Source organism: Polyodon spathula, chromosome 20, assembly GCF_017654505.1.
Source record: "Polyodon spathula isolate WHYD16114869_AA chromosome 20, ASM1765450v1, whole genome shotgun sequence".
Classification (NCBI taxonomy): Eukaryota; Metazoa; Chordata; class Actinopteri; order Acipenseriformes; family Polyodontidae; genus Polyodon; species Polyodon spathula.
Window position 1 is genome coordinate 28,960,883 of NC_054553.1, and position 18,908 is coordinate 28,979,790.

Consider the following 18,908-nt stretch of genomic DNA (forward strand, 5'->3'; position numbering starts at 1 on the left):
TTTAGGTCCCCTTGTCAGGACAGATCCCAGTTAGCAGAAAAAACTGAGAATAAGACCATTCCTCTGCAATAGCCTAATTCTCCTTATTGCACAATTCATACAGCGGGTGCTGCGCATTTGCATGTTTTGATCAGTTTAAGCTCAGGCTAAACACCTTTAGTTCAAACGTATCTTCATGTTGGATACGTGCAGGATCAAGCAGTTTAGCAGGGCTTGACAGGCAATGCTGTGGATTCCATTGCTACAGAGGTTCACAGTGGAGGAGCAAAGGCCTCAACCCAGATCCTCTGTCATGTCAGGTAAACAGCATGGGTCATAACCGCTCAGCGGCCAAAAAAACAACAATTCACATCTTAAACTTTAGAATTGAAGCACAGCAGCATGGCCAAAGAAAGAAACACTATTTTATTTGCTATAGGTAGTTGCTATAGAGTTGATCAAATGCACATTGCTGCACAGTGGGAGATAGAGCCCAGTATACAGTATCTCCGCACACCTAATACATTTCAAAGCAGTGGACAGACAGCAGACAGACTCAGGATCTTTTACTAACGCGCCCTGGGGGTTATTGGACTCTAGCTGCTCAGCTGCAGGAGGTCAAAGGGTGTAATGAGCTCAAGTGGCCCCAGCTCACATTGTATTGGATGTCTGCAAAGACCACTTAATCTTTGTAACTGTCCTTGAAAACGTCCAGAAAAAAAGCACTTAAAACTCAAAGTAGCAAATGAGTAACTACATGCTGTGCTGTACATTTCATTTAGATTTACATTTAATCTGATTAGTGCCAGGGCAACCGTAAACATATTTCATCATCTAATGTTATGAAAAATGATTCAGTATGTTTTTACCTTGAAGTTACTGTGCACCGACTAGCCCTCACGGACACAAGGCTGCCAGAATTGAAAGGGAACAAAAAGTGTGTGTTGTTAATTTGTCAATTGCTGCTGTTAGATGGTCAGAAATGGGCCAGCCTTCAATCTGTAAAGAGGCCTGATGTAATGCCTAAAAAGCCCAAAGGCAATGTTTTTTTTTTTATATGTACGGTGTTTTACGCATTACATCACAACTAAGACCTTCATATATATATAAAAAAAACATCTTCTCAACACTCCTCTATCCAGACATGGCAAAAGGCTGTGTTACTCACAAATATCGCCTCAGAGCAGAGACCCGAAACAGGTGAATTGTCAACTGAAGAACCTGACACTTTCTTCTAACACTCCGCTACAGCCAATTCAGTTTGACGTTTGAAACACAAAAGGTCATTGTCTCAGCATGGAGGTCAGGGTGCCCAGGAAAGCAAAAACTGAAACAAGAAACAAGAAAGTCACCCGAGATGAGATTCTCTCCAAACACAGAACAGATTCTGCTTTAAAATCCAGCATAAAAAAAACCCGGGAGAACAGCCCCTCTTTAAGCTGGTGCGACTTGGTAATGTCAGCTGATGAAAGCCTTATTCATGGAAAGCTGAGATTTGTCTTCCCTCAGATGAAAAGCAGCGTGACAGGAGTCTAAACATACGAACCCAAAGGCCTTGTGTAAGCAAACCCGAGGGATGTGTAGCGTACTCTCTCTGTGTGGCTCAATTACCAGTCTGGGCTTCAATGGTGAGCATAAAGCCAGGCATAAAAGAACCCTTTTATAACCCTTTTATAAAGCGACTTTGATTTTGTTTAGCCTGGAAGCCATTAGTAATATTAATTTTGTATTATATAGGAATACCCAAAATATCCTGGTATTGTAATAAATTGTTCTCATCTAGAGGCACTTGCTTTAGTATCTCTTTTTCTTTTGTTTTTAAAAGTTTTGTGAATTAGATACCGAAATTTTCTATTATTGCCACGCCTTGGTGTAAAATGACCTTTGATGCATTCCTCGCACCCCCTTCAACATCTTCAATTACATGTGAATGGGTGAGCATTTTACTCTAAAATGTGCAGAAACGTGGTTCAAAATTGGTTAGTAAATGTTACATACTGTTACATAATGTTACAAACATCAAAGTTGCTAACATTTTCCTAATCCCATGTTGTCTTTAAGCATTCTATATGCAGTCTTATTTTTAAATGTCATTTCATGTTTTGGATTACTGTAGCATTAAACTATTCAGAGGGACAACGTGAAGAACTGCAATGCAATGTTGCTAACCTTTCTGTGTGGAGACCGTAAAACATGGTAAGTACAAAGAAAAAGAAAAAAAGAAAGACTTGCACTGGCATTTAGCTGAAGTTTTCTCTTCCTGTCGCCTACCAAGGCATGCTTCAGAATCGCGCACTAATGGCATTTAGATAAATGAGGTCTTACCATAATGAAATTACAGAGCTGTCTCATTTAAACGAAAAATGAGTTCAAGCCTCAGAAACAAATCGCTTTAAATAAATAATCAACCAGTTTTCTCATTCAATGCAGTTTCTATTTGGCTCATAAATAAACGATGAGCCCTGTGTTTACCTCTTGCTCATTACAGTGCCACAGCCGAGATAAGCGCTCTTTAGCGCGTGCACTGGAATCATGATTGTATTTTCTTTTATTACGTTATTAAATAGAATATATCAGGACAAGAAAAAACTAGTACTTAAAGTCTCAAATACTGGCACCATTACCCCTTTAAAATGAACCTAACCTAAACTTGCAATGCTGTATTTAAGGAAAAGTCTTGTTTTAAAGGATACCTGGTCCTTTCTGATTACAACACATAGCTATTTGAAAGTGTTCTGTCGCCGTTTTTGTTCATGCATAGCATCTACTGTACAGGCCTCCCATAGATAGCTGCTGTGAGCAACGGCATCAGCAATGTTCTTCTTGGGATCCCACACTGTCAAATTCAATTACTGCTGGAAATAACAAGCAATAATTGCACACTTCAGGGTCAACTAGGTATGAGTAAGCAATAAAGAGGTGTATTCATAACAGAATGTAATTCAAAGGGCCTTCAGATGTGCGAAGCGCAAAAGAGACAGGGTAATACAATAAATTTATTCATTGGTACTCCCTCTCATAGGACCGTTACTATGGACTCCAGATTCATAATATCCCATCGAGTTCAGGCAGGGCTGGAGTTTGGGTTTGAAGCATGCTCTTGATGGGATGGGAATAATTAAACTACCTGTAAAGAGGTCTGTGACAGGGGTCACTTCCATATTCTACAGGTCTATTTATTCCACTAACTTCACCCAATAATACTGAGCAGTGGAGGGAAACAGACAGCTACTGGAACAACGAATTTAGTCTTGTTAGTTAGAGTTCTGGTTTGTTTTGATGTTATTTTAAAAGTTATTTTTTTAAGTTCAGAGTTCTGACAAAAACTTAATAAAGTGAAATTTATTTCTGAAGTAATCAGGTTTTCCTGGTACCAAACTCTCACAAGGTCATGTACCAGTGGCATTATTATTATTATTATTATTATTATTATTATTATTTTGTTTAGGTCGGTGCTAGAGCCATCCAGTTTTCTTGGGTATTCTGGTTTTCTGCATTGAAAGGACATAAAACTGGGAAATCTCGTGCTTACACTGAAAATGGTTTAAAAAAACAATAATGCAGCTGCGACAGAGCCGTCATTTCCCAAGCCTGAAATGTATAGACGTTCCTTCTTGGTACCCCCGTTTTCCCCCGGCAGCACCCCTGTCTGAGTACAGTCTAATGCTTGGAGTGTTGAACAAAGGAAAAACCAAAAGTGAGGACCAGACAGCAATAGATTTTGAAAGGGTTTACATTAAACATGCACCACTGTATACCAGCCCTTGCTAACACAAGCAATGTGATATTCAGCAAAAGGCCAGGCCTGTTTATATAATGTCAATTTCAGCTTTTTCATTAAGCTCCCTCGATTTTATTGTTTCCTTTCATTTCTACAGAAAAGCATGTTTTGGGGAGGCTTTTAAAATCCAAGGGCAGACATCCAAAAGCACTGTAATGGTCTTGGCAGTTTTGAAGCACTTGAGATTTCGTTATCATGACTGCACACCGTTTGTGTTTAACTTAGAGAATGAGCTCTAGCAGTCTTGAACGCAGTTCCTTGCGGTAGGGTATCCATACACAGTGCTGCAACCTTACTACACTTGTGTCCTGAAGAGTTACACTACCACATTTCTTTATAAAGAAGCAATCCATTACTGAGCTTGTACCTGTCGTTGCTCCTACATGACATTAGGTCAAAATAAACTTCAAAATTGACCTCATAAGATATTTTGGAAGATGATCCTACTAGATATCCTATATAGAATCCTATATAGCTCCTATTTCCCAAGTCAGCTGGCTGCCTACTCCCACCAGGATCATTATCAGGACGTCTGCATATGTGAGCAGTAGCCTGTGGCTGTGCCAGATTACTGCCACCTGATATGCTACTCATAAAACAAAAAAGAGGGACTCATTTGTATTCCAAACCGATGCACTGTACAGAGTTTGAAGCACAAAGGTCAAGGTGAAAGTTGGTGACTCCCAGTGAATCCCACTAAACGTGCAGCCAAAACTCATATGCACTGCCTCCAATCAATTAGAGTAATCACCGATTTAGGAAACATTTCTACTTATTCATATCAATGTGATTTAAAGCCAATGTGTGCTTATCTGTTGTGAATTAATGTTGGTGTTAGGGTAAAGTATGAATTGAATTCATTAGTAAATCCATATGCTTGTTGATTTAAACCTGGCCTAGCTAACTAGCCTGACTGAATAACTGTTATTGTTCTGGTTGATGGCTCTAGCTCAGCAACTGGTGTAAAACTTTCCATTCAAAGTCAGATTTTAGGTTCAAGAAGCCAATTGAGCAATAGCTGCATTTTTTTTTTTTTTTTTTTTTTAGTGCAGCATAGTCTGCTGTGCTTCACATTGTTTGGTATCCCTGTACTTTTGGGGTTGGAGAATAGTTTAGTCCACTGGTCTCCAGAAAGAAAAGTGCCGAATCATAAGTAATAGAACGTCACTAACTCAAATAAAACTGATGATGATTGATTCCTCAATTCAACTACTGGGGCAATTTTATAGGAATACAACATCCCACTTTAAAAAATAAGGAAAAATTAAGCATATTTAAAGTAATACTTCATCATTTAAATGGAAGACTGTTGTGGAAATAAAGTTTAAAATCAGCCCTCTTAACCTCCTTGCAGACAATCCAACACAAGGGACAATGGGCTCTTTAAAAGACGCATGGCAGCTTCATGTTCTATTAGAGGCTCCTAGGATGAAATATTTGTCTGTGTGGATCTGTGACCCTTTAACCTTCTGTTTCTTAATTGGCTAACACAATTGAACTTTTCTGTTAAATTGTGCATGTTTTTTTTTTGTTTTTTTTCTCTGAATATACCACCCTGTGCAGCCACTACAGGACAGGACCGACATTAACTGGCTTGGTTGGTGGAGCAATTCTTTAACTCAAACAGCTGTGTTACAAGCAGGGAGCTGCTGTATATCCGTGGGTGTCCTTGTAAAGCTGAGAGAAGTCATTAGAGCCTTTTTGTTTTGTAGGTTTATCAAAATAAGTCATTTAAGGTTGCCTGTTTAGTGGCGACATCCAAAAGTCATGAGAAAAAGCTTGCAAACACAACACTTATTATTTGCCTACTTTGTCAAACCTCATAAAATATCGGTCCCTAGATATGTTCAGATTATGATCTAGTGGTGACAGTCCACGCTTTGGAAATAAAACAGGCTGACATTAATATTCAGAGGCAGTGGAATAATACATTTCTGTTGCCATCTTGAGCATGTCATGGAAAGCAATATCCATAATAGCTGCCAGCGTGAAATGTAGAGTAGGGGGGAAAAGTGAAATGAAATTCAGCAGACGTTTTGCTCCTGCATCCTGTTACTGTACTGTACATCGCCTAAATCTGCTTTTACTGGCAAATCAGATGAGGTCATGGAAATTATGCAAAGCATGTCTCTCTCTTTCTCTTTTCATCAGCAAGGGTAGTGGGAAAAAAATATCCCTTGTGTCATAGCCATTACAGCCATTAAACGCACTTTTCATAAATACAGTACATTATCAGTAACACTGAACAATAAGTCGCTGCAATTCAAATGCATTTATAATTACACAAATATGATTTCTTCTTGTATTCCAGTAAAGTAAATATAAACATGTGATAAAATCCACAAATATTCTTGAACAGTCTTTGTGCAAATCAGTCGCTACTGTAAAACCCTAACCTCAACCCATTGATAAAACTGACGAGAACTCTTTGGAATATGCTTTCACTGATTCCTGTTTCAGGGGTTGTTTTTCTCAGGGTTTATATTGTAATCCCTGCAACAGTCATGCCACAGTCAAACCTCTAAAGAAAGAATATTGCAAAGCCATAATCTAATTAAACTGTTGAACATTAGCATTGCTTGAGAAACAATCGTAATTTTCTATGTACTGTACATACATATAGAAGACCACTAGTTTTTGTATTCTTAATAATTTATTTAACATACAGCAGAATGCCACTGAACAAGATCAGCAGCCCATTTTAAAAGTAATGACAGCAACTAGTGTGTTTTTTTTTTTTTCTTTTGTTACCCACTAGTGTAATGAACATTGCCTTTGAGATCTACAGAGCGTATCTGGATTGAAACATGTGTCTTCTTCTTCATGGTATTAACAATTTAGCAACAGATGCTTTGAGATGTTTAAATTGCTTCAGAAAAAAAAATTGGGGCTTTTAACTGCCTATGTAAAGGAAGCTTAATGAAGTGTGTAAGTTTAAAAATAAAAACTATTAAATTATCAACAGCTGTTGACTTCTTTGGAGGTCAGTCAATCCTGGTATTGAAAAATGAAAGGAAGTGCAGGATGTGCTAAAAAGAAACTTGCCTATCCACCCTTACACTGATAACAAACTAATTACACATATGGTTATATAGTTACAATAACATGCTGTGTTACAAAACAGAGAAAGTGTCTTGATACTCTTAGCTGTTAATTTCAATCCATAAAGAACGGCTCTTAATTGGAAGAATCTCTAGGCGCTGTTCTGCATTGCCTACTGACGGAAAGGGAAGCAAGCAAGCAGGCTGGATTGCATGCCCACTGCCATATGGCAGGAGTATCCTAATAATCCACTCTCCCATGTCGCGCAATCTGTGTGGAGTTTTTCAATGTGGAGAGATGAAACTGACACTGACCTGCACATAATCCAAATGCCCTGGGACTTCATGCTTGGAAAACTGTTTTGATCAAATGCACTTGCAGGTACTGTAGATTTCAAGTAAGCATTGTCAAGGATACATAGGCCTACCTTTGAAGTGTTGAGAGCACAGTCAGTTCTTTTAAGGATGTGCGTCTCTTTCTTTGATACACCGTGCTGATCTTTTTCTTCTTACTGCTTTATGACTTCTATTTGCTCAGCAAATTTCAGGTACAGTTCTTTATGTTATCTTCAGCACAGACCCACTTATACCTAGTATTAAGCCTGCCTGGGACATGCCTTGTCTGTTTCACTTATGTTTTCTTGGTCGAAGCATAACAAAGACAACCAGAGAGCTTAACTTAACCATGTCTGCCAACAGATATCAAAACTGCACTCATGAGATCTGCATAGCCAGTGTGAACGGAGATGCACAGCAGGTTTGTAGGGAATTATTTAAAACCCTTTAAATAGTCTGGGCTGTATTTGCTGATTTGTTTATGAACTGGCATGATGATTCTTAGAAATCAGACCAATTTATTTTTTTAATATTCTTTTTTTTTCCATCTAGGTTATGATAAGGGTAAATATGATCACATTAAGCACACTAGTACTGTAACTCATACCAGAGACTGGGTTAATTATGCAAAGAGTATTCAGGAGTGCAGCTTCTATTTTCGTTCAAGGGACACATGGCAATCTCTGAAGTATGCAAGCTCATTTCCATAAAAGCCCTGATCCCATGCTAAAACACTGTAAAGAGAAGATACCGATTCAGAATAGCCTTGCTAGCATTAATGTCCCCCCACCACCACCACCACACACAAACCACCAGTAGTATTGAATCATTAACAAACCATAGGATTACAAGCAATGAGAATGAATGTACAGAATTTGGTGGCACTTCAGGTTACAGGCTATAGCTGTGGGATTACATTTCAATGACTGTGTAATTACAGATTACTCCTGCTCTTGCACAGTAGCTACTGCATAATTGCATGGAAATAGCCTTGCAACCAACAGTGTGTTTGTTATCTGATGTATTTATATGGTATTAGCAAGGCACATGTACTTTCCATGTAATTACACCAGTAGTTACCAATAGTAAGATTAATACTTTCCCTGCTTTTTCTAAACTGTAAAGACACAGTTATCAGTTCACTGATGAAGGCACAAGCTGAGACTTTTCATTTATAAGACTGCTTTCAGATTATTTACATTATCATCTGGAAAATCCACCTCCTACAATGACAATTCCACCCAATCCTTGACTTTCCTTGAGCGGTGTCCTCAGCAGTGTCAATTAGTACTGACCATTAAAGTGTGCTTTGTGATTGTGGAGCGACCTCCATAACTCATTTCACACAAGCTCCAGACAGCCACTAGAGGGAATTGGCTTGTGGTCGCTGCTGGCCAGGGCCTAAAGGCCAGTGACCTAAAGGTGAAAGGCTTCATACAGTAATCCATTTCCAGGACCATCAGCCTCCTAGCTCTAGGCTTTTATGAATGTGAAAATAAGGGCGTTCCATTTTCACGAGGCATTTGTCTGCTATGCTTTCAGTAGTTCAGGACTAGACCCCTAATTGAAAGAGAATTGCACTCATGATTTGATTGTGCAAGTTACATTTAAACTTTGCCTCATTGGGTAATTTAGATCCCCTCCCTTTTTGTTCTGGGCAATACTTTAGACTAAGGGGTAGCTGCCTAGGTGGTTGGTTGCAACTAAACACACATGCAAGGAAAGGAATGCAGCCGAGGTGTATTTATAGGCTTCTGGTTTATTGGAAAATGCATGTTTTTTGTGTGGGCTCCCTCTAAGTTTCAGAACAGCGCAGCATGCTTTGTAAATGCCTGTAACAGGCATTGCTCTTTGTCAGCCAAGTAGTGAGTATTTTCCATGCATTGGTAGAATTTGAGATTGGTCTTATGGTGCTAAGATAGCATGCTTTATGTGGCAAATATGATTTAAAAAAAAAAAAAATGAAAGCAGGTTCTAAGTGAAGGACTATTGAAATGGCTCTTGTGAATTGGGCCAGGAGGAGGTACAGCCCAGGTGGAGATAATGATGTTTGACTTTTCAAAAAACTTAATGACAGTAGCATTGGAGGCCAACAAGCTCATCGGGGAATGCTCTAATCACCACTTGTAAATATTACATCTGTGTTTCCTGTAAAGAATGATTTGTGTGTGTGTGTGTGTGTGTGTGTGTGTGTGTGTGTGTGTGTGTGTGTGTGTGTGTGTGTGCGTGTGTGGCTGGGATCTCATTAGAAAAACAATGGTAGCTCCTGGTAGTGTGCTAACCACATGTCAGGGAAATGAAGAAGCACTTAAGATATTACAGCTATGGCAGGTGTTTGGCATGAACAACAGAGCAATGGATTAGCTTGCTGATGGAATTTAAATTCCCACTTTCACTAGCAGCGCCCCCTATAGATAAAGCCAGTGCAGGCAGAGAGTTCAAAGCATGGTTATACCAGGGAGCCACACAGGAATGACACACAGGTAGAAATTAGATTAAAAGAGGCAATGTAGAAGTGGGAGCTTATTCAATTACAAATGGCATTCTCATTGGAACAGCAGAACAGTACTATTTATTATTTTAATTAATTGACCATCAAACCTTCCCACAGTACATCTGCATTGTATTATCCTGTTTTTTGATTTCATAGCGGGTTCATGTTTTGAAGAGCCTGTTCAAATAAACTTTGTTTGTCTGTCTTCCTACGTGAAGTAGCTTTCAGAATCTAATTAAAACGCATCACAGCAGGGCTACGCTCCAAGTCAAAAGTCAAGGGTGAGCTAGCAAAACAAATGGGCGATTTATATCAGACCCCCTTATCCTCCCCAGCAGAAACGCACATTTATTTTATTTATGTCATCGTTCTATCGTCACATTGTTTTTACGTTTGTGTTTCCGGTCTTTTTTTCTGAGTCGACAGTAACATTCAGTGAACCACAGTCCATATTGGTACTTGTGAGAGCCTGTAATAACTGGGGCAGCTTTTCATGACCAGCTAAACAGCGTTTGCCCAGTGGTCTACCCAAATAGAAGACCTCCAATACCACTGCTGCAATGGGGGACCATTCATCAGGATTGTGGCATTCTGCAGTTAAGGGACATGAATAAAATATCAAGATGATTGAAAGTATACTTTCGGGTAGATATGTGGGCAGGAGATGGCACGGGTAAGGAACTCGTTCTGTGGCTCACAAGCTGCCACAATCACTGCTCACAATCGGTAATGATGTAATGTAATCCAGATTCTTCACAGTGTGTCCTTACTGCCGAAACAGAGCACCTGAATCTTTCAATCTGCAAATCTGACTGCACCACAGGAAAATCAGATTGCGACTCCAGCAAAGACACAGCATGCAAATTGAAGCCATCCATCACTGGAAGTCAGCCAGGTGGGATCTGAGATATTTGACAGTAAAATATGGTGACTGAGGAGTGATAAATGATCTGAGGATTGTTTAAACTCTTGTATTGATATCTAACAACAGCAATGAAATTCTGCGAGTGTCAATAACACTCTCTCCCTTGCTTCATATAGTAAAACCACAAGCACAGTACCCAGTGCTTGAAATGGAAAGCGCTCACAGATTTAGCTTATCAGTTTAACGGGCAATGTTTACAGTAAGTTTTAATTAATACAAATATCAGGAATTAAAAATAGATCACGTGTACAGTACATCGTTTCAGGAGTCCCTGCAAAACAGGCAACACACTGTACTGAAATGCATACCTTGCAGTATACAATGGACTGTAATAATCTGCAATGTAGATTCCTTTTAATATTGTCATGTAATGACAGTCAAAAGAAAAGCAGTGTATCACACAACATTGCTTGTTACAGACTAAAAAGAAACAAGCCCACATCTTCAGCAGAATAATGGTTAAGCGCACATTCATGGTTTAGCATTTTACAGAGCAATTTTATATCCTGTACATCAGCTATGATGACTCTGAAAGGCATTTAGACTGAAACCAGGGAAATTTAAGAGTCTCCAATGTTGACATTCATTTAGCCACAGAGGGATATTCTATGTTAACATGGGACATTATTTCAAAAACAGAACAGTTAGTGTTTATTTTTATTAAACGGGAGAGTGAGTCCTATAAAGGTTTAAAAGTTCTAAACCTGCAGATCAGGTCCTTTTGCAAGTCGATTAATCATGAAGCCTTGATCTAACCACGTCTAGTAAACCAGCAGCCACAGTAAGTTACATCACTGCTAAAAGGGATCACAAGCTGACCCTTGCTAATTTCCTCCTGTTTGTTTGCGGAGCTCTGAAACAAGTCAGGTTGAGTTAATTTTAATGAACGATTGGGGAAAAGAAACTGAAAAAATAATTCAATACAGTGGGCTGTCATCGGGCTAGTGTTAAACTATTAATGTCATCCTTATTCGACTTGTCCAATCTCTTAATAACTTGGCACCGACTTCTTCTCTAGCGCAATAATACAAACACATCGGTATCTTGTTATTTGCCCTGCCTTCTGTTTCTCTTTTTCCATATTAAGCACATTTGACAATTAGGTTAAAGTGTTAGAGAGCACCACTGGACTTTTTATAACGTTCCCAATACAACTAGTGACACAGCTCATTGTATAGTTTGTATTGTTGCAAGAACACAATGGTGGTTGCTTTGATATTTGTATCCAGATGTCCTGTGTCATTAACCAGCCTCTGCTCAAGAAAGTCATATTTGCTATTTGCATTGTGCCATTTTCTTATTACAGATTTAATGCTGCAATGAGCAGTTCATGATAGGTCCTTCATATGAGGCTAACATAATGAATGTTAATGCTAGGTTAAGGAATCTAAAAATAAATAAATACATGGACTTGGATAGGTCTTGAAGTATGATAACTCTAATTTCTAATTAGAAGGAGATGGAGGGGTTATGGTTATGGTCAGGTCAAGAATCTATCTGCTTTACGTATGCATATTCTTTCAAATGAAAGGTTTTTTTTTTTTTTAATTTTGCTTGCGTTGTAGAGCTCCACAGTGCTGTAGTACTAATGAGCTCTGTCTGCATGTTAGCTGTGGTTTCAGGATTAATACATTTTACGAAGGCCTTCAGGCCCCCTGACTATGGTAATCAGCTAATTGAATGATTGGGTGTGTAGTGATTGGAAGACGTCTCTCTTTTTTGTTTTCAACTTGCAGAATGTGGTGTTTTCTGCTCTGTGTGTACGGAACTAGGTAGCAAGGAGATCCAAACGAAGACAGTCGGCATACACAGCCAATGCTGACCAATACGATTAGAACATTACTTACTGGAACTGAAGGCAGATCAGGATTTGCAAAGCACAAACATGTGAATCTAACCTCGCAAATGAGTGTGATATGACTCCTATATTATGTCTCAAACTTGACAGTTTTGAAAACATTGCATTTTGAACTTTGAAGGTCAGGGGTCACACTCTGGCAAATCACAGGTCTTCCAGTTGGGAGTGACTGACAAGGAAAGAAAGTTGGTTAAAAGCAGTGACCTCATGTTGTGAAGTGTCCTAAAGTGGCACACGCACAGGTTTCAGGAAATCTGCGAAGCGGACCACTGTGCTCTAACAAAGTCTAAATTAAACCAATAAATTACACATCCTTTAGTGTAAAGGTTTCTGAAAATATTATAAAAGTTATTGCTTTTAGCCTACAGTAGATCAGTAGGTTTGGGCTTTTCTAATTTAAAGGAATGACAGCCAAACACATTCTCAAGTTGACACTTGCTGTTGAGAATTGCTGTTCTGTGACCGCTGTGCCTAAAGAGGTCAGATGTTCAGAGCTTTGATCCGTTTCACTATGTGATTTCTAATGACAATCTTTGGGAGGATCCCCACTTCATTGCCCTTTGAGAAGTTGCTGTATTTTAAAGATAATTGCAGTAGCTGTAGGATCTGGTGGGCACTCATACACACTTGTTACTATACCAGAGGGAGCAGCACACCATGCATATTTCTTCCAGGGTCACGGAGAGGAAAGAGTTAAAACGCATTGTCCCACTTCAACCTTATTTCCATGGCAACCTGGGAACATTGCCTCAGCATTCTTTCCAGCTTTCTCAGTCCTCTGTTGTTTTACTATTAACCCAGACCCCTACATTATTCTGCTAATGAGACTTAATGGAGCAGAAACAGGCAGCAAGGTCTATTAAAGTAGGTCTTCAGCAGATGTGTTCCCCTACACGGTGACACAGTAGCCATGTGGCCCTGTTCTGTGTGGGGAGATAACAAGGTGTCTGTGTGGGCGAGTGGGTGATTTTGTCAGGGTGTCTGCTTGTGAATTGTGTTTCTATGCGTTTGACTACCAGGGAAATCTGCTGAGCAACAAAACCAAGATCAAACGATCACAGTGATGTACGCACAAAAACAAATGAAGAGTTATACTGTACACTCTGGAGTTAGTTATATATCGTTAGCCGTCCTCATCACTGTGAGCTTTGTCTTTGTTCATAATACATGGATTCGATTCCTAAATGCATCTAATCATGCCTAATGGGGATATATAACATTATCTGCTAAGCACAGGACCTGTACACTTAGAAATGTAAAGACAGAGGCAAGGGTGGTGCTTTACTCTCCAGAGGGGCTTATTGCTACTTAGGCAGAGGCATTATTGACCCATTTGAGCTCGGTGAGAATGCAGTAAGGTTTATTCTTGCTAATACACCTGCATACTTTGAATTGTCAAGGAAGGTAAAAGTTATTTTCTAGAAAATAAATGGTTTGGGGGTTTATTGCAGTAAAGCTAATTCATGTTTAGGGTAAAGAGCAGACATGCCTGATAAATCCCTGATATAGTACATGGGGCAAAGCATTGGAAAAGATGGCTGAAGGGAAAGCAATGTGCACTTTTAAAATATACCATAGTGGCAGGCTTTCAGAAGTGTCTGTTTCAGAGATATTTCAGTCTTGGCATTTCCAAGCTCAAGACTATTATCAATCCTTCATTTTGTCAGTTTGAATTGCTCAATGGAACTCACACAGACACAGGAAGTCCCCATGTATTCCAAGTACCAACATGGTGCTTGGAAGCAGATTTAGATTTTTCTTTACAAAAACATATCTTCTTCCAAATGAAATGTTTTGTTCAAGTAGACACAAAAAATAAAATAAGACACCCCCCCTGTACAGTAGAGTTTTTTCTGTTTCTAGTAGTAACTGGGTTTGCTTTTTAAATACTAAACAGCTGATGGACATGAAGGATCTGAACACTCAACATTAGGGGGGCTGGGTTCTCATTTTCACAGCTAATAGACATGCTTACTTACATAAGAACACTTGAATAGACAGGCAGATCGACTCAAACATGCAAACAGACTCGATGCAAATGTAGAGTGAAGACTATAAACCCCCGACACGGTTTTGCGATTGTACTTTATGTAGAAAATTTAATTTCAATGAACTGCAACCAACCTTTGATTCAGATTTGCTTGCAAGCTGGTTGTTATTTCAACATGCTGAGGTGAGTGAGGTGCATAGAGTAAACAATGTCTGGCTTTTTTTAAATGAATTGACCGAAAACTTTTCCTGCTTTCACCTTTGAATCGGTCATAAAAATGTGACCCCTTGACCGAAAAACTGTTTGTTGTGGGTACTATCCCATAGGAGACTACCGGTGCCACATGTTTTCAAAAGCAGCTTCCTGGATGGGAAGGAACTCTGCATACCGCCCTCCAGGATGTAGTCACGCTTCAGGATGCGGCCACGCTACTGAGAAGTTCTCTCTTTTCTTCTCCGCCGTCACAAGCCGCCTTGGGTAGAAAACAGCAATGCTCCAAATGAATAACATTTATTATTTAGGTACTAAAATATCAATATGCCAGTGTTGTCATTGGCTGTTGACATCTAAAAGAATAAAAGCACTGTAGTAAAATAGTGCTTAAAGAAACACATGACAACCAGATCTCCCTAATCCTGGGCTCAGCAACACAAATGTTTTCCCCCTGCAGCCTGAAAACTTTTTAATCTGAGAATATCTCAAGCTCTAAAGCCATGGTTTAGAAAATGAGCTTAGTGACATTTTTGCATATTTGAAAGAAAAAATCTTAAGCCCAACCAGGTTGTAAAAAAAAAAAAAAAATCTAATTATTTAAAGCATAATGCACTACCGATCCCTAGTTGAATAGACAGCCCGTGGGTCACATATAGCCACTCCCGTTATTATTAAAACTAATTGACATACTGGTTAACAATATACAACTTGCTTGCGATGAGTCTAGTCCTGAAATAGAAATGCCAAAGGGGAAATACCCCACTTTTCTTACTATAAATCCAGACAGTGTTTTGGCTTATTAGTAAATGTGACCACTGTGGTATATCCATGTTGTGGATGCTGCAGTGGAGAACAAGACTTGTGACACAGCGCCCTCTGTGAGACTCGACAGGTATTGCAGGGGGAAATGCAGATCATCTAGTTGGTCACAATTGGATGTGGTCAGCATTCCGCCTGTGGTACTATAGTCCAGCACATCACAGGGCGGTGGTGCACTGCATAGAGAAAGAGATTAGTGAGGGCTGAGACCCTGTCTAAGGGTTCGCATTGTTTGTTTGATATTCCTTTTCTTATGTCATTGTTTTGTTGACAGATGCATCCTTTTTATTGTTACTTCCGTGCACTCAAATAGAACAGCAGAAATGTAGAAAATCGGATTTTTAAATCTGTAATCGTGCCTGAACTGCAGTGCGTGGCATTTAATATTTACCAAGCCCATCTCAGGAGAGCATCATCGCAATAATTAATCTGCAACATCAGAACAGCAATGCAAGACCCTAATTAGATGGTCAGTTTATTGCCAAACAGTGACACCCCTGTGTATTGAACAGACGTGAGTGAGGTTTGCACACCTCTCGTGTCTCATCAGTGCAACACCACATTACAGGTTTAAAGTTGCTCACATAGCTGTAATTTTCTAACACTCCATTGTTAATAAGATAGCTCTCCACCTGTGGGCTATAATGTTAATCTCCTTCACTAGCCTCTATGTATTCATTAAGTCTGATGTTTCTCGTGATGGTAAGCACACTTCAAAATGCCCAGAGCCATTTCTAGTCTGTTCTCCAGGGTGATGAAGAAGGAGGCTTGAATTGGAGCAAGACGCCTTCAAACAAACAAGGGTATATTACGAGCCCGGAAAATATTGAGAGAATTGTTTTCATAGGGGCTAATAAAAAAAATATATATTAAAAAAACGAAGCTCCTTTTTAGTTTAACAGCTTTTTTTAGAGTTATGCTCTTTGGCCACAGTTCAATTGTCACACAGAGAGGACCAAACATCCTCTTCCCAGTGTGAGCACTGACAGACTGCCCAAAGTACCCGACATCAAAGCATGAGAACCGTGTTTTTTTAAAAGATTGCCCAGGTCTTTTTTTTTTTTTTTTTTTTTTTTTTTTTTATTGCATTGTTAAAATGTTTTTTTTGCAACTATATAATATGTATAAAGTATTTTCAGACTTATCACAGATGCTATGTGAAACAAGGATCTCGTTTTCAGCACAGAGAAAATCAGACGGATAGATTGCTTTAGATTATGGGTATTGCCATTATATAATTCCCACTTTCAGGCCATCAGCTGGCTTCCTATCCATGATTAAGCCTCTAGCTAATGCAAACATTTGTTTAAGACAAAGCACAAGCATAGGGAAAATATCAGAAGTGCTTTCCAAGGTAATTTTTTTAATGCACTGTATGAAAAGGTTATGAAAACAGAACAGAGGGTGGATATGAGAATATTACTCTTTATGATAGCTGAGCATTTTCATGTATTATACAGTATAAATGAATGAATCGATAGTTACCTGTTTTATTTTTATTTGTTTGTTTTGAAAAATGTATGCAAATTACGCATGTTTCTAAATACCACAGCATGTAAATCAGTAAAAAAATTAAAATTTTTGTTAGTTATGTTTTAAATATTTGTTTGTTGGTTTTATTCATGCATTTTTATTGTTTGAAGGTTTCAGTAACAAATAAATGCCTTGCATATCTGAAGAAGGGCAGTGGAGCTGTAGAACAATGGATGACGAGCCAGGCATCAGAGCCACGGTACAGTGATGCATGAGGATCGGATTGGGGCAGGAGCTCCCCAGCTGGGAAGGCTGATTTGGTGGAAATGGATGGTACCCTGACAGCTCCCAAGCAGAAGTGAATATTATATTATACTGGTATTCTATCTTGAATATGCCTCACTGGACAGGTTCTCAATCAGCAGCAGGTCAAGGGCCTTAAACATTCTGCTAATATGCTTAGAAACGACTTGGAGATGGAGTATGAGAGCTGGAATGCAGTGCTTCGTGGTGTTTCCATAATTCTTTTTACTACTCTACTGCATAATTACAATCAGGTTTTTAAGGATCTCAATGGTCTTGAGCCATTGGCAGAATGGCACCACTGTCACGTTTTGGAACACTAGTGATGTCACATTGGAACGAACCAATAATCTGGTACACTGGACAGTGTGCGTTTATAAGAGATCCACAGCACAGTATTTCCAAAAACATTGTGTTGCCATTGCTGGCCTGCTAATAGTTCTAATACTGTCTACCAAATAGTCAAGGGCTGGTGCTTCTTACTCAGGAAGCCATGCTGTTACACAGGTGAATCCAGAATCCAGAAAACATTGAACCAAGTGCACCACTTCAAAACCTGTTTCGCCAGAGTCTTGTAGTACACAGTAAGGCAACGTTCAGCTCAAACCCAACAATGGGCCATTTCTAAATACTTCTGAAATGTGTGTGTGTGTGTAAATATCTGTCCAGCATTTGATTATTGCAAAGTTAAGGCATGGTTCACATATCACTCATTAGTGTTTATATACAATGAAATTAACTAACCATATAAAGTACATTACCATGGGCCAATGTAACTGTTTTCATAGGAACAGGTCTACATTATGTGGTGAAGCTCTTCCCCAGTTGGCAGGTACATAATTCTTTGCCCGGCTTGCAAACAGTGGAAAGCTGAGGGTCATAAAATGACTGCTTACTCTCTCTATGCTGTGTTTACAACAGTTTCTCTGCTTCTGATTTCTTGTGGGTTAGCTATCAACGGATACTCTTAACCCAACCCAACCTTAATGTTCATAACAAATCTCTCTAATGTTTTGTGCAACATGAATCACCCAGTAGAGACTGGTAGTGATTTAAGTGTGGTTTATGCAAAACCTTTTGGCTTTAAAGAAACAGTGTTGCATTTCAGGTCTACAGTAGTGTATATATCAGATACATTGATGTTTTAACAAAGCAAAAAGTCCTATTCAAATTAAATATGAATGTAAATAAAAGTAAAGGGGGAAAAAAAAACATCAGCCATAATAACATGGGATGGAAGTCAGACTGTTTAATCTGGAAGCAAAGTATCTGAGATAAATGTATAAAGTTATGGTTGGTCTCAACGTTCATTAATGGAATGGTACATCCCAATGCACTTCAAAGACTCCCACGCACAAGCACACATTATTATTACTGAGCGTGTCATTCCTCGTTTTATTACAGCAGCAAAAAAAAAACGTCAATCAGTGTGTTTGCAGGGCCCGCGTAAGACAACAGGCGGTATTTGAAATCGTTCTGCATGCCATGAATGGCGTTCCGTGACGTGTACAAAGGCATCTGCTGGGACGTGTGCATTCCATTGCTGTGACTCGCTTTCCTCTCGGACTCTATACTGTTTGTTCAGGTGAGGGACTACAGCACATTATCCGAGACGGATTAGGTCTGCGTTGAAACAAACCCTGGCCCCGTCGAGGGAGACACTTAATTCTTTAAACTTTGTTAGATTCCATGCTGC